This window comes from Phoca vitulina, unplaced genomic scaffold, assembly GCF_004348235.1.
Source record: "Phoca vitulina isolate PV1807 unplaced genomic scaffold, GSC_HSeal_1.0 scaffold38, whole genome shotgun sequence".
Classification (NCBI taxonomy): Eukaryota; Metazoa; Chordata; class Mammalia; order Carnivora; family Phocidae; genus Phoca; species Phoca vitulina.
In genome coordinates this window covers 9064776-9080151 of record NW_022589741.1, presented here as the reverse complement: position 1 = coordinate 9080151, position 15376 = coordinate 9064776, and the positions used below count along the sequence as shown (strand labels likewise).

Below are 15376 nucleotides of genomic sequence, written 5' to 3'. Positions count from 1 at the left end.
CACAAAACACACACAAGCGCCTTAGTTAAAAAATGGCAAAAGGCTTGAATAGACATTTCTCCAAAGATGATATACAAATAGCCAATAAGCATACGAAAAGATGCTTAGTAGGACTAATTAGGGAAATGAAAATCAAAACTATAATGAAATACCACCTCACATCCATTAAGATGGCTTCTATTAAAAAAAAAAAAAGATTAAGTGTTGACAAGGATGTAGAGAAATTGGAACCCTTGTGCGTTGTTGGTGGGAATGTAAAATGATGCAGCCATGATAAAAAACAGTATGGCAGTTCCTCAGAAATTAAAAATATAGCTACCATATGATCCAGCAATTCCACTTCTAGGTATATACCCAAAAGAATTCAAAGTAGCCATCTCAGAGATATCTGTACACCCATATTCAATGCAGGATTCACAGTAGCGAAAAGGTGGAAACCAAAGTATTCATCAAAGGATGAATAGATAAGTACAATGTGGTATAGACATGCAATGGAGTATCACTTATACTTTGAAAAGAAGGAAATTCTGACACACGTTATAACATGGATGAATGAACCTTGAGGACAATGTGCTAAGTGAAAGAAGCCAGTCACAAAAAGACAAATATTGTATGATTCCATTTATATAAAGTGTCAACTCGGAGACAGAAAGTAGAAAGTTTGCTAGAGGCTGGGGGAAAAAGAAAACAGAATTGTTTAAATAGGTATAGACTTTCAGGTTTGAAAGATGAAGAGTTCTGGGTTGCATGACAATGTGAATGTACTTAGCACTACTGAACTCTACACTTAAATGGTTAAGATGGCAAATTTTATGTGTTTTACAATTAAAATTTTAAAATCATCAATTAAAAAGAACAGGAAAAATGACCCCCAAAAATATGATCTGAGATTATAAAAGTAGAAGCAATTAATATATCATCTGTGGGTTTTTTTAAGATTTTATTTATTTATTTGACAGAGAGAGAGATAGCGAGAGCAGGAACACAAGCAGGAGGAGCGGAAGATGGAGAAGCACGCTTCCCGCGGAGCAGGGAGCCTGATGCGGGGCTTGATCCGAGAACCCGGGGATCATGACCTGAGCCGAAGGTGGACGCTTAATGACTGAGCCACTCAGGCGCCCATCACCTGTGTTAAATATAAATATTGTCTCTAAGTTTATGGAGTTTTATGGACTTTATGGGGTTTTTCTTAAAGTCAGAATTAAAATTTTGATAGCTTTTTTTTAAAGCAAAAATATTCAGATGACAAGATAGATCAAGGAAAAAAAGTAAAGGGAAATGTGGAGTCTAGGGAGGATTTGTGGGTTTTGGTTTGGGACCTTTCTTTTGATTGAGGTTTTTTTCATTTCTTTTTTGTTTTGTTTGGTCTTTTGTTGTTATTTATGAAATAGAAGTTTGAACAGGTTTACAGGCTAAGGAGAAGTAATCAGTGGAAAGACAGACATTGAAAATATAGGAAAGAGATGGATGCAGAAAGAAAACTTCTGAAACTACCACTGAGGAAGACCTTATACAAGTAGTTCAGATTCTTACTAAGAAATGTTTGAGATGTAGGGACCCTCCTACCTCTCAAGTCAAACTCATTGTCAATGAAGACAGCTTTACTAGGGGAGAAAGCTAAAGCCAATTTCAAGTGTCTCTGAACAATAGCTCTGTATGCAGCTTTCCAGAATCCAAAAAGTCCATTTCTCTCCAAGAATTCCTAGCTCTGTGATTTAATACCCCTTGATCTGGGTAATTGTGATCCTCAGTATGTGCTGAACACCACAATGACCAATTTACATCCCCATAGTCCACCCTCTGACCATTGGAAGTGATCATGCTTCCACCACATGGGTTGGTACATTTATAATTTCTGTAATCTGGCACCAAACAATTGCCTCATGTCAGCACAATTCATATTATTTGCCCTATTTGAGCATCATTGTGGACTTGTGGTCTTGCATAAACTTGTATAATGTATCGTAGTCATTATTTACTTTTTTGAAGCTCACATTATTAGTTCAGTACAGCTCAAGTTCTCATGCCCCAAATACAGAATCAGCTCTTCCCCAAGGAAACTTGGCTCCTTTTTGTGGAAATGACAGAAACCCAAATGTGGCTTACTAGGCAAGCATATTGTTTCATAGAAGCACATGAGATGGTTTCATGACATCAGAAAGGAAGTTATCTTTCAAAAAATGGGGGGGTTCAAGTTGATACAATATTCCCCTCTTATCCACAAGGGATACTTTCCAAGACCTCCAGTGGATGCCTGATCACAAGTAGTACCAAACCCTATATACACACAGTTTTGTCCTATACATACGTGCCTATGATAAAGATTAAGAAATTAGGCACAGTAAGGGATTATCAATAGAGCAATTATAACAATATACTATCATAAAAGTTTGTGAACAAGGTCTTTCTCTCAAAATATCTTACTGTACTAGACTTACTCTTCCTCCTTTTACGATGATGTAAGATGATAAAATGCCTGTGTGATTAATTGAAGTGAGGGGAATGACAAAGGCACTATTACATAGCATTGGGCCACTATCAACCTTCTGACAGTATGTCAGTAAGAGGATCATCTGCTTTCAGACCACCTTTGCCTGCAAGCAACTGAAACCTCAGAAAGCAAAACCATGGAATGGCAGGAGGGCAGGGGGAGGACCACTATATTTTCAATGTGCCAACCTCCCTCCAGTGAACCACCAAAAAAAAAAAAAGAAAAAAATACCCAGGTTTAAAATACCTGGCATCACAGAATGAATCAAACTCATTGTCAGTGAGGACACAGTTCTACAGGGGGACAAAGCTGAGGCTGTGCCCAAGTGTCACTGAACAATATCTCTGCAATAAGCAACAATAGCAAGAAAAGGTAAAATACAGCCTACACCAGCTTCACAGGTTTTATTAAAAAAAAAAAATCTCTAATTCATTTTCAGGATCACTAGAGTTACTATTTAATTTTTATCAAAAGTAGCTTTAGTTTTGAACTACAACTTCCTTTGGATAAATTGATATTGATATTGTTTTTGTCCTGTGCCAGCCCAACTTTTCAAAATCCAACTCGTATCAGAGAAAACAACCAAAATAAAATTAAAAAATGACTTTTCATACTTTCCCCCAAAGTTCAAGTGGAACAATTTCTGTAAGACCCCCTTAAGATTTATGCAATATTGGCTGGGCTCCTTCAGAACAAACTCAAAGAAAGACATTTAAGGTGAACACACTTCAATCTGAGCATTAGATTCATGTCACATTCTCATACAACCCAAAGTCGACTTCACAAACAATCAAAATAGGTTTTAGCCATTTTGTTTGTACAGTAAGAAACCCGCAACCTTACACAGAGTAAAGATTTCCATGACTAGTCTACGTTTTGTGCTAACTGCTCAACTACAAAAAAGAAATGTAGTCCTATTCTTCAGAGTAACTCCATGTGTAGGACACAACTAGATATACAAGACTGTTTTGCCAAATCCAAATCCAGTTGATCAGGTATTAAACTACCTTTGAACTGGATGGGACTGAGGCCCCCCCCTTTTTTTTGAGAAAAATCTCTACTTATTTGGTCCCTAGAAACATATTTAGGATAAACTACGTCTTTAGAGGCTAATAGTAGAGTTTCCCGTTTTGCATATCCAGTAGCTCTAAATGAAAAGATTTTCTTGGTTATTGGTTTTATGCACTTAAGGGACACTATTATTCACTTCCACTGGGAGCCATCAAGCCTCTCACAGGAAAAGAAACCTGATGACTTAAGCTAACTTGCAGCCTACCTTTGGGCAGACTCAAGTCAGCCTCCCGTCTTGGAGAACAACTTTCTGAGCAGACCCTCCTCTAAGCCAACAACTGTCCATTTTCTCAGTTCTTTTTCAGAAGCTAGAGAATATGGCTTCTTCACCATGTTCCATCAGATTCCTCCACCATCTAGCTCTTTGCCTCTTTTTCAGCTAAGCCAGGTAGGTCGTGGTATGAATCTGTCATAGGCAGGACAGAAATTGTCATTCCTAAGTGCAGAAGTTGCAGAAGCCATGGCCTCAAGTCAAGATCCTAAAGTGATCCAAATAAAGTGGGAGAGAATATGACCTTCCCAAGACCACTAATCCTGGAGATGAATTGATGGTGATTATTATCCAGGCTTGTGATCACCTCCTCCTGTTTCTTAGTTCCATTCCAAAAAACAGACATCTTTTTCTAAACCAGATTATGGCCAAAGTTAGTTACCTAACACTGTAGTTGAGCTATCTTGAGATTGTTTTAATTTGGTATTTTTAATATTCTACTTAAAAGTCACCTTTGTGAAGTTTAGAATTATTTCTGAGACTCTATTCTCTGGAAGCCATTTTAAAAAGCTCATTTGGCTTGCACAGGACAGTGAAAGCCAAGGTCGTAGCTCTCAAAAGACTTTCCTATAAAAACAAAGATTAACTCACACATGTTAAAGTAGTAACAGAACACTAGCTCTTCAATTTTCTCTTTGAAGTCAGCCTCCCCATCTTAAGGGGTCCCTGTGGCTCTCATGCAATAGCCTTTATTAAAACATTCTCACGGGGCGCCTGGGTGGCTCAGTTGGTTAAGCGACTGCCTTCGGCTCAGGTCATGATCCTGGAGTCCCTGGATCGAGTCCCGCATCGGGCTCCCTGCTCGGCAGGGAGTCTGCTTCTCCCTCTGACCCTCCCCCCTCTCATGTGCTCTCTCTCATTCTCTCTCTCTCAAATAAATAAATAAAATCTTTTAAAAAAAAAAAAAAAAAAACATTCTCAGGACCACATTTTCTCCTTTACTTTCCTGACACTCCCTCCAAAATCTAAACATGAGGGGAGGGGGGTTTGGTGCCAATCATACTTCTGGCACCAACTGCAATTTCTGAGCACTCCAAATTAGCAAGAAGAAAACACACAGGTAGAAGTATCAATGTATTTAGCCACAGGCACAGAATCTTATCAGAAGAGGACCCACATGGAGCCTCCATCTGAGCAAAGGCAGCACAACTCAGCAGGATCTTCTTTGCCCTCAATGGGCAGTGACATTAAACACACAAGTTAGGGTCTTACCAGATTGGAGAAGCTTGTTTCTTGCATGCTTATAGCCACCATGCTACTGTCTTGTACAGACAGTTGCACTTGTTATTCAACTACTGTCTCAGTTTTGTACCTGCTCTTAGGCTCCACTTTGAGTTCCAGGGCTGGGAACCTGCAGACCCCATCTCCCCTTTGCCAGCGGGTGCCCTGTTAGGCTCTACCAATAGGGGGAGCTGGAGGGACACTAGGTTAGAGGGAGGAGCGCTCCCTTCCTTTCACTGCCATATCCCACCAGCATCACCCCCACAGCAATAACTCCACCAGGCAGCAGCAGTTATAGGATCACTTGCAGGACTTCCAGCTTCTTTCCACACTGCTAGAATCAGACCCCTTGCACCACTCAGAGGTACCAGCACCATCCAGGTAGAGCCCCCTCCTCAGAGATTTGATCCCCAGACCCAGAGGAGGACTAAGGTCCCTGCTCCAAGCTCCTGGGGTATTGGTACCAGCCAGGCAGAGACCCCTCCTCCAAAAGTCTGAGTCCCAATAATGTGGGATCCTCCTGGGGCTTCTGGATTCTGGCAACAACCTAGTCCCTCAGATCCCCCAGTCCTAGGATGGCACCTGCTTTATGCAGTGACTGCTCTGTGTTCCCTCCATGTTACCTTGATGCTTTTTCTATCTTCCATTGTTTACCAATTCCCTACATCCAACTCTCCCTGTAGAAATAACTAGTGTAGTTTCCACTTTACCAGCTAGACTGATGACAAAAGTATATCCTTTTGTTGATTCTAAAACGTAACACTTTAAAACACTGTGCCATTCACCACTTCACAGACCGACTTCATCTGGGAATTGGTGAAGGAGAAGCGATTTACTTCCAACCATCCCAGGCCAGGGATGCTAGGCCTCAATCAGCTAGTAGGGAAATAACTGATCGCATATCTGAGGAAATACTACGAGGTTGAAAATGTCGAACCACCAAAGAACTCCAGAGCCCTACACAACCATGAAAATATATCCAGCTTTGTACATGTCTTATGGGATCACCTTCTTTGCCATCTTGCCTCTACACATACACTTCTGTTCCCCCCACTTGCCAATCTCAGAATAAAGTAAATTTGTAAAGGCTGGAGTTATAACCACCCAGCGGGTATGTGCCTTCTGACAGAAAGGAAATGAAATGCAGCATTTCTTAAAAAGCCAATTATTTCCAACCTGCTCCATTAGAACCAAACATGCTAAATGAGCATGTAACATATTGACTTTTGTGCCCTGTGGCATCTGGGGCCATAAATGTCCTGCTTATCATAACACTCATCTCCATAGCTCTTACAAATCAGGACCCTCCCCAGGAGAGCACACATCACCCATTCGTAATTTAGAATGGCAAGAAGACAGGCTACCTGATGTAACAGAGCTGGTCTCCCCTGCCCTGCACACTTCTGCTCATTTGCCTGGACCTGCTGCACCCACCCACCTGACCATGGGTGAGTCAGGAAGCTTCCCCACCTGTGTCTGAACAGATGGCAGACCATACCATGCAGGCAGTGCCATTCCCTGTGAAAAGGCAATCAGGCTGCCAAGGGGATTACCCAGGCCAGCAGACAGTGAGGGGAGCCTTGATGAAGCCCAGTGAAAATGATCTTGGTACTAGAAGATCATTGGTACTCCCTACAAGGCTTTGAATGAGTTATTTAACCTCTCTGAGCCTCAGTTTCCTTCCCTGGAAATTGGAGTTGATAATGCCTATTATACATTTAGTGTGATGATTAATAATATAATGTGTACAGAGCTGCTTATATAGTACCCAGCAGGCTCTAAGTGCTTGAGAAACAGTAAGCATTATGATGTTTTGTGTTTTATAAATATTGACTATCTAGTGGATTTCAGATTGCTGAGAGACCACACACTTTCAGTGTATCATATCACCACTTCTGCTATAGGTATAAGCAAAAGGCAGAAACATTAATTTCCTGAGTTCTTTAAAATGATCACTTGCAGGACGCCTGGGTGGCTCAGTTAAGTGTCTGCCTTCAGCTCAGGTCATGATCCCAGGATCCTGGAACGGAGTCCCGCATTGGGCTCCTAGCTCAGTGGGGGAACCTGCTTCTCCCTCTCCTTCTGCCTGCTGCCCCCTGCTTGTGCCGGGGGGGGGGGGGGGGGGGGGGTGGAGTGCACACACATGCATGCTGACAAATAAAATCTTTTTTAAAATATAAAAATAAAATGGTCACTTGCTCTGCCCCCTCTGGAAGATGCATATCCTCATACTCTTCTCCCTACTGTTCTCCCTCATCCTCCCATTGTCTGCTGCAAAGCTCCTAGAGAGCAGGTGGGAATGGGTTTCCTAAGCACTTCCTGTAGTAGTACACTCTCCACTCCTGACAAGGTTTCTCTATTTCCTGCTGTCTATTGGTTGAATCCTAATGGCTCTGCCTCCTAATGATCGGGGAAGAGCAGAGGCTCCGCTTTTCCCAGATCCAGCAGGGAAAACCCAAGGCATCCAGCAGAGGTGAGTACAGTATTCTCAGCTCCCACCCTGAACTTTTACACAGGTGTGGCATTTGGGATTCGCCAGGGAAGCTGCGTAATTACTTAGAAAGAATGCAGTCTGATTGTTCCTTTCTCTCCAAGTGCAATCTCTCCTAATAACATCACCCAACTGAATGCCTCCTAATTCTGTCGGAATGCATTTTAATTATCACTGCTTCTTATGTTGGTGAACTGTCACTGGAGTTTTTCATTTGTGATGGAAAACAGGGAAGCCATAAAGTATTTTGGTGACAGCTCCCTGATTAGGCAGCATTGCGGCAAACAAGTTGTCACAATAAAACTGATTAATCAAGTTGTCAGAGTAAAACAAATTAATGCCACAAAAACCTTTGCTAGAAATTACCTCTGTATCTCGGGGTATTCAACTGATGGATTCCTTCAATTAGCAGAAACTTCTATCTCATGAGCACTTCTGAGTCTGCACTTAGCATCCCAGTTGGGCCAACTGCCCTGTAGCAAAAGAGTAGGTCTCTGAGAACCCAGGGACATATTTGGAAAAGACAGTCATTGACTTCATTTTCAAGATGCTTCATTCCTAACTACTTGGGAGACTGTTAGGACCAGAAGTATAATCTAAAGCTAAAATGTTCTAATACAACATAAATACAACAGTCATTTCCTACAGTCCTACCAGGGGGTCTAGATTTAATTTGTTAAGAAAGTTTGGGGTTTTTTTGTTTTGTTTTTTTAAGATTTATTTGAGAGAGAGAGGAGGAGCAGAAGGAAAGAATCTCCAGCAGACTCTGCTGAGTGCGGAGCCCAACACGGGACTCCATCCCATGACCCTGAGATCATGACCTGAGCTGAAATCAAGAGTCGGAGGCTTAACCAACTGAGCCACCCAGATGCCCCTGTCCATTAAGATGTTTAATCACAGTTCTCTAGTTGGAAGGACACTGCAGTTCTCGTACACTCCTATTCCAAGTACAGACTGCCCGTACTGGAGATGTCAATCACAGGACCTGTCCACCACAGTTTCACTGTAACACAGATGATGATGTTTGGTCATACAGAGTCCCAGCCCCTCACAATCAGAGGTGATGGAATAGAAGTGGGCATAACCAGTGATCCTGGTATAAACTGGTGTGTTGGGCCAATCACATTCCATCTCTCATGATTTCAACCACAAAATACTGATGGAATGGGCCAGTTAGCTGTGGGAGCTGAAGGTGGGAAAGTACCATAAGGTAACACAGAGCCATTAAGTATCTCAGCAAGCAATAGGTTTGAGGTAGAGAAAAGATACAGAGTAGGGGAGGAAATCAGTGGATAGCAAGAAGAGAAAGAGAGAGCAGTTGGGAATCAACACCAATTGCTAGAGCAGCCTCCATTCTAGAAGGATCAGGTTTTATTCTAACTTACAGTCTTAGAATAAAATCCCCTTCACTTGAGAAAGTGTCTTGCAAACACTGTAAGAACCACAGGGGGAACTGTGAGGGGAAAAGAGAAAATGGGCGAGAAAGGGATGTATGAGAGTGAGTGGTATTCATCAGAAGAGATACTACCTGGAATGCCATCAGAGTATATCACCTGCATAAATATTTGTCAACTGGTGCCAGTCTATGGGATCCCCACAGCAATGCTAGGCTTCACAAATTACCTCTGCATTGAACAGAGGCCTAAAATGGAAAACGCTGCTTCTTGGCCACCCCCAGAAGCTCCCACTAGACACCAGTCTTTGTAACTGGAATAGGCAGATACCTGATGCAGCAAAACCAATGTCTAGCAGGAGCCTCCAGGCCTTGAAGTCATTGAGCACACCATTCCTTTCTCTGACATTAGAATACCACCCTCAGGAGACTGGCCGTCCTGCCTTTGAGGGCAGAGATCCACATTCTAGAGGAGAGGAGTGATACAGGCTGTGGAGAAGAAAAGGTGTTGTGACCAGGTCTAGTCCCAAATAATATTCTAGGATTAAACGAACTTTGTTTTTTTCCCCTCAGCTTCCTAAGGAATAAAAGGTCAGAACCTATACAGAAATGGAACCCTCATTCCACTGTAAAAATATATACCACTATATTCTCCACCCTTTTGTAAAGCACCCCCTCCACCTCCTAGCCTTAATAGCACCAGAATCTCTCTCCCAGGAAGATGACCCCCTCCCCCCACCTCACCCCCGGCTGCTGCCACCCAGCTAAGCTGAGAGACCCACTTTTTTCACTGTGGTTTTCTGAACAGGACCTGTTGCTTTATACCACCTTATCTTAGCTCACATTGTTCCCGCTGCCTGAAATGCTCTTTCTGCCACTCTATGCCACCCTCACTCCCATCTGTCATGAGTAATTTATGTCTCTTTCTCTGGAGCCTTTTCTGACCACCTCCTTCTGTCATAAGCCCTGCAGAAGTTTCTTTCATAGACACACTGAGCATTTATAGTCGTTTGTTTATCACTCCCCCCTACACGAGGAGCTTCCAGAGGGCAGAGATCCCATATTACTCATCTCCACATCCTCTAGCAGTGCCTGACACACAGTAAATGCCTAACAAATATTCACCAAATAAAAGAAAATGAATCCAAGTGGCTAATCGAGGACTCTAACCTAAGGCTTGCAAGGCAAAACCCATGGTCTTTCTGCCACAACAATCAGGCACACCCAATGACAACAGTTGAACCAACAAATCCGATGTCAGAGAAGCAGGATGGAAGCAGAAAACCACCTGTTCTATTCTGCCCTAATCCTCACCTGCCTCTGTGGAGCTATGCCAAAGGCATCAAGCCCCAGGCAGCATCCTAGAAGGTGCTGAAGCTAGTGCCCACGGCCCTGGACCTCTTTAGCTCACTAGAACATTTCTTATGTATCAGGGATGAAGTACAAAATCACCTAATATTCAAAAAGGGAGGAAAACTAAGATCATATGGTTCCTCTTCTTCATTTTAAACATGAAGGACCAGAGGCACAGAGAAATGAAGGAAATTGTCCTAGGTCACCCAGCAACTTAGGAGTAGAGCTGACTCTACACCTCCATCTCCTCCCTCCTGGTCCATTATTCCTTTTTCTGTACCCTGCCTCTCACGAAGTTGGCAACAGGAGATCATACCCTAGACTTCGTTAAATCCACAGGACTAGAATCAGGAACACACACCCAGATGTCACAGGAAGGAACCTCTGCTTCTTTTTCCCCAACCCTAGCCTCGGACTCAGACAAACCTAGGCTTAAATCCAATTGGTACCACCTACTAGTCTAGTTAAGTGGTACAAGTGAGCTAACCCCTCTGAGCCTCAGATTCTTCACTTACATACTGAGGGTTTGATATCCTTCTCTAAGTGTTGATGTGAAAATAGATAACACGGTCTATGCCAAAGCTCTTGGCAAGAGTTTAACATGCATTAGGTGCTTAATAAATAAACATCTTAAATTGGTTCTACATCCTAAGATTCATTTTGAAAGGTGGTTTCTTTGAAAAGTTTACAGTCCTCCTTCGAAGCATTCTGCCAATAGACACCCTTGATCTGCAGCCTTTTGTTCTAGAGTCTTCGACGTTTTTGCCCAAGTCAAAGATGCTACTTCTTTAACGTGACAGACATTTCACTTTCATAAGTTCTTTTATAAACTCACTAGCATCACAAAATAATTTTCTCAGTTGAGGGAGTAAAAATCTATTTCATAGAGAATGGAAGAAAAGCATTTCATTATCTTCATAGCTTTTTTGTACTTTCATTTTCTGTTCTAAATCCGTGTTCTGATACTTATAAATTGGTCATGTGCTTTTGCTACCACCCGGTTACTTTTTTTTTTTTATTAAGTTTATCTTTTCAAAGAATTACAGGCACATAGTTTGAGGAAATAGTTCTATAAGGCTTATTATTAAAAAACAGCATGTCCCTCCACCACAATCCCCATTTCATTTCCCACTCCCTGGAGGCAATCACTTTCAACTCTTACCTGACTTTCTTTTGAATTTATTGCTATGTCACTAAATAACCTGCTTGGAATTCTACCTTATTGACTTTTAGACTCTACTGGCTCATCTGAAAGATGAAGATTTAACTCAACCTCCTCCAGATTCCACTGCATTAAGTGCACACTTTCCCACCTCCCTCACGTTCTCTTCCTGCAGCCAGAAGTACATTTGGTTGGGTCGACATTTAGTTTCTACATTCCTGTTAGGATACAAATGCTTTTCACAGCCAAGTCATTTGTATACCATTATTGCTCTTCCATTCCTGCACAACACTGCTTGCTCTGTACTTAATAATGGTCATGTTGGTTCTCAATGTACTTATCACTAGTTCACCCCCAAAGTCTCCGCCAGTTGTGTAAATCCCCTGAATACATTCAGCCACATTATGTGTTCTGTCATTTTCTTTTGTCCAAAGACGAAATCGCTCTGGAGTCTTCTGGGCTGATACAGAACTGTCATCTTGGGCCCTCCCTCTCACCAGTATGCTGAGTATTTCCTTCACCTTCGTCTTGGGTTGGAGTCCATTTCTTAGATGCTAAGTCTTTGTTTTTCTTGGATTACTTCCTCGTGTTGGTAAGCGCACCCTTTAGTGGCTTCATAGTAAAAGAAAGGATGTACACAGGAAACAAACTTTTTGAGGTCTTGAATATCTAAAAATATCTTTAATTTTAATCGAGTATAGAATTCTTGGTTGGAAACTATTTTACCCTCAAATTTTGAAAGCATTGCCCCATTTTCTTTTAGCTCTCAGTGTGGTTGTCCTTGATGTTCTGAAATTTACAATAACGGATCTTGCTCTATTTCATCCACCATGCCAATTCTGAAAATACAGATCATTCATTTTGAGGAATTGTTACTGAATTTTGTGTGATTATTTTTTCCCATCTGATTTATTCCTTCTAGAGTTCCCATTATTCAGATGTTAGACTCCCAGAAGTCTTTTGCTTTACTTTGCTTTCCTAGCTTCCTGCTCTACCACAGAGAGATTTATCCAACTTTTTCTTCACTCATTCCTTCTCTCAAATTTTTGCTGAATATCTACTACGTACAAAGCAATGTTCAAGGCACAGGAAAAAAAAAATAGAAAAGGCCATAAAAAAAAAAAAAAATCCCTGTCATCATTGATCATACAGTTTTTAGACCCTACTATTGAACCTTTGTTTCTGCTACCACATTTTCAATTTCCAAGAGCTGATTGTGATCTAACTGTTCCTTCTTCATAGCATCCTATCTTACCTCTGAGCATTTGATAGACTTGACATTTTTTCCTTCTTCCACAGTGCCCATTTCCCCAAAGTTGCTTTTGTTGGTTTTGGTTTATGTCTTTCATATTACACATTTTCCCCAAATATCCGTGTCTGCTCATATTTCAGAGTGGCACGCTAACAGATCAAAAGCTCTGTGTATGGCTGGGGCCTGTCAACCTTGGTTTTCACAACTGATAAACAGAAGAGGTCTGCACCATCCTTACAGAACCCCTGGTGTTAGTCTCTTTAGGTCTTTCCTTTGGACTGGTCAGATTTCCCAGAAATATCTTAAGACAACAACATTCAGTATATTACTTTTACTTTATCTCCCTATGTGCAGTAATCTTCCCTTCAACTGCCCTGTGTTGTTGGTATAGAGACTCTGTTTGACTTAGCATGGTTAGAGATGGACATTCTTCCAGCTGCACAGATAATAATGTTATCTATGGCTATATAACAAATTACCTCAAAATTTAGTAATTTAAATATCTCAGTCTCTGAGTCAGGAATCTGGGCACAACTCAGATCATGCCTCTGCTTCAAGGTCTCTTACAAGGCTGCAACAAGATGTCAGTTGGGGCTGCAGCCTTATCTGAAGGCTCAACTAGAAAAAGATACTGGCAGTGCCCTGGATTTGATCTTTGCTCAGAAGATATTTCTTAATTTTATAACTGTTTGCCATCCAGAGGCAGAATTTTCAAATTTATCAAAGTCATGGCTTTTTTCCATTTATTAGTACTTCCCTCAATTTATCTGTCCTCTTGCTTGCATTTTACTATAAACAACAAGAAGAAAGCAGGCAGCACCTTCAACACTTTGCTTGATCACTCAGTTCATTAGACTCATCTTCCACTTCCCTATCACTGCAGGCAAGAAGGTTAAGTTTCTGCCATGATATCAAATATCTTCCTCTAGTTCCCATAATGGTATTTCTCCACTTCCCTTTGAGACCTCACTCACCAGCAACATCGAAGTTCAGTTTTCTACTGTCTGATCAACTTAACTTAGGATTTTTCTAATACATCAAAAAATCTTCCCAGGCTTCATCTGCTGGCCAGTTAGGTAGCCACTCCATGTTTTTAGGTATTTATTATGGCAACACCTCATTGATGGTACCAAAATCTATATTAGGTATCTGTTGCTGAATAACAAATTATCCCAAACTTAGAAGCTTGAAACTTTTATTATCTCATCTTCCCTATGGATCTAGAATCCAGATATGGCTTAGCCTCTGCCTCCGGGTCTCTCAGAGGCTGCAATCAAGGAGCCAGGTGAGGCTGCAGCCTCGACTGAAAACATAACTGGGTGAGGATCCACCTCCAAGCTCTCACACATGCTCTTGGCAGGATTCAGCTCCTCATGGACTGTAGTTCTTTGCTTGCTGTTGGTTAGGGGCTTCCCTTGATTCTCTGCCACATCTCTGCCTCTCCATAGAGCAGCTCACAACATAGCAGTTGGCTTTCCCCAAAGCAAGTAAGAGAGGGAAGTCCAAGGCAGAAGCACAGTCTTTTTTATAACCTAGTCTAAGAAGGGACATGCCATCACTTTTCCCGTATTCTATTGGGAAGTTGTGAGACACTAAGGGGGGGGGGGGAATTACACAAGAGCAGCATGAAGACCAAAACATAGGAATCATTGGCAGTCATTTTGGAGCTGTCTACCACAGCACTATACCACAGTAGAATAATCACAAATAAAAGACAACATGAGCCCAAACAGTGAGAAGTCACAGAATAACAAACACAAGATTGTAAAGGCCTGCTCTTCAAGGTAGTTATTGCCAGTTTCACATTCTGGGCTTTGCAGTATTGACACATTGGGCTGTTTTGTTTGTTGGTCATGAAAGGTTTCCAAGATCTCTAAAATCTAATTATGGTTGTTGTGCAACCATTTTTCAGGATATTAAATTTGAGTAATATATAACTGGGGGAAATATTGTAGTTTGGAGGAGAAAAATACATGCCAAGAAATGTAATCATGACATCCATGAAATCCAGGACATAGAAAGAACCTCAATGTTCTAAGGTGGCACTGACAGCTCCTGCCGTGACTTGCCCAGCTTTCCTGCTGGTCCCTACTTCATCCTGACTTCTGTTCATGAGATTTATCACTGACTAGCATCTAAGCCATTCATCCGTTCACTGGTCAGCCACAAACTACTAACTGAGCACATGCTGTGTGCTAGGCCCTGCACCAAACACCCCAGAGAATTAGTCATAATCCCTGCCCTTCACAGCACAGTCTGATGGGGGAAGTAAACAAGTAAACACATACAGAACCTTCGAGGGGAGTGAATGGGGTTAGGGACAGCATTCCAGGTGGTGGGCATGGCAAGGGTATAGCAGGGCCAAAAATTGTTGAAAAGTTCCACCCAGATTAGAACAATGGAAAGAGGAAACTTCTGGCTGTTTGTCTTAATCTCATGAAGACTTTTGTCTACCTGGGAGCATACATGGAAAGTTTAATGGTCAGGGAGGACTTTCTGGTTCAGTGCTGTCAAAAATTGCCATGGAATCCGTTTTTTCATTCATTCTCTTTCTGTTTCAGCCATGTTAATCTCTCACTTTCCCCACTAAGCTTTGCTCCACTTTCATTTTTGGATCCTTGAATATGCCATTCCCTTTACCTATGACACTCCCTATTGCATCTTCCTTCAT

At 41.7% G+C, this 15376-nt stretch overlaps 1 pseudogene; it reads right to left on the bottom strand.

The window, feature by feature from the left end:
• The window catches only part of LOC116646817, a 33833-nt pseudogene extending 18457 nt beyond the window's left edge, over nt 1–15376 (bottom strand).